This window comes from Suncus etruscus, chromosome 17 (assembly GCF_024139225.1).
Source record: "Suncus etruscus isolate mSunEtr1 chromosome 17, mSunEtr1.pri.cur, whole genome shotgun sequence".
NCBI lineage: Eukaryota > Metazoa > Chordata > Mammalia > Eulipotyphla > Soricidae > Suncus > Suncus etruscus.
The window spans coordinates 50,795,464-50,797,479 of NC_064864.1; the positions used below are offsets into that span (position 1 = coordinate 50,795,464).

At 33.8% G+C, this 2,016-nt stretch overlaps 1 non-coding gene across 1 annotated transcript; it reads right to left on the reverse strand.

Moving 5' to 3' along the window:
- Positions 1-1,197: 1,197 nt before the first annotated feature.
- LOC125995395 (U6 spliceosomal RNA) lies at positions 1,198-1,304 on the reverse strand. The gene has a single exon (XR_007490931.1). It is a non-coding gene; the product is annotated as a U6 spliceosomal RNA (small nuclear RNA).
- Between the last annotated feature and the right edge of the window lie 712 nt (positions 1,305-2,016).

A 2,016-nucleotide genomic window follows, 5' to 3' on the forward strand; every position in this document is an offset into this window, starting at 1 on the left:
TTTGCCTCATAATCTGCTGACTTGGGTTTGATCTCTGGCATCTTATATAGTCCTTTGAGACTGCCAGGAGTAATTTCTGAACTCAGATACATGAGTAACCCCTGAATGCTTCTGGGTGTCTACCCCAGTTTTTTAAAAAAGACTTTAGAAATCAATTTTATAGATAAAAGTATTATGCTTCTAGTCTGATAATTATGGCCCTTTACAACAATACATCAACAACACAATATTTTAATTTTGTATTTTATAATTCTCTCTTTCAGATAATATTTCATCCAGCCAGAAGTATTCTTTACAGATTATACGTTTCCTTTTTTATTCATAAAATTCACAAAAAGGAATGTTGTAACTTTGTGATGGTAATTTGAGAGACATTTAGTTTTACTAATTTTTCAAATCTCTTTTTAAATAAATGTAGACATGAATGATTTTCAGATATAACATCTTGAAAGAAGAAACTTTGGAGGACAGGTGATGATCATATCCATTCTAGTTATCTTGCTTTATTGTACTGGTAATTAAAAGTCCTTGACTCATTTGTCCTAATTGGTCAAGCTCTTTTCTCTGACGTCCTCTGTTGCTTTTGGTTTAAATCCACTTTCAGCTCCAAATTTGAAGCTCGCCACAAGGAGTGCTGAATGCTATTAGGGAAATAACTACACTAACAACTAGCATGACAATGTTAAAGAATGAGAGTAGAATGCCTGTTGTGAATACAGGCAGGGGTGGGGGAGGAGCGGGAGCATTGGTAGTGGGAATGTTGCACTGGTGAAGGGGGGAATTCTGTTTATGACTAAAACCCAACTACAAACATGCTTGTAATAATAGTGCTTAAATAAAGATCTATAAACAATAAATAAAAGAACATAAAATAAAAAGCACTAAATAAAACATACTACTAACCAGAACAATAATTACCCCCAAATTATTGTAAAATAAATATTTAGTATAACCACAAATCAAGATGTTTGTTGCATTTATAATAAGTAATAAGATAATAGGATGTTTAAGTGTCTATAATTTGTGAAAAATAATAAATTGTGGTATGTATAAAGATATGTAGAGATATTATGTAAGCTTCTAAAAATGTACACTTCTGCTAAAGCTGCTGCTTGTGGCAGTACACCTTGCTATCTGACCTTTAGCCCTAACAATTACTCTACCTCACCATTAAAGAATCAATTTATTCTTCTTTTTTTAAATATGGAACGCTTCATGAATTTGCATGTCATCCCTGCTCAGGGGCCATGATAATCTTCTCTGTATCATTCCAATTTTAGTATATATGCTGCCGAAGCAAGCACAGAATCAATCTATTCTTACTTGGATGATGGAAATAACTACTTGTTTCCTTCAGTTAGCCACTTTCTCTTACACTTTTATTTATTTTAGGATTTATTTTTTTTATAAGGCCAAATACACATCACACTTTCTCCTCACAGCATCTCTTGGTCAGCTCTATGCTGCCTGCATTTTCATAAGATACATAAAGAAATGTGGAGTGGCTGGAGAGAGAGAGTACAGCACTTGTATTAAACATAGCTGATCCCAGTTTCCTTCCAAGCATCACACATGGTTTCTTAAGTACCACTAGACATCATTCCTGAGTACAGAGGCTAGAGTAGCACCTGTAAAGTACTGGGGTGTGCTGCCTTCAGCCCTACTCTCCATTCACCAAGAAAAACTTGGTTGTAATTTCTAGCCCTCCAAATGCTTCTCATCATATGCACAGTGATGTCTCTGTGGAGTTGAGAAGATAATTATTTCAAGTATTATTTTTTTCCTTGAAAAATATTTCTCTATTACTCACTCCTTGTTTTTGCCTTGGGTATTTCAATAGTGTATCTATCTGCTTTCCTTCTCTTTATGACTGACTATATGTTGTTCTTCATGCTCTTACATGATAAAAAATGAATTTATGCTAAATAGTAAATATCTTTTACAGAAGTCAGAAAAAACAAGAGAACATTTGAGTATATATGAGCATATATTAGCAGCTGCTGAAGAAATGGTAGA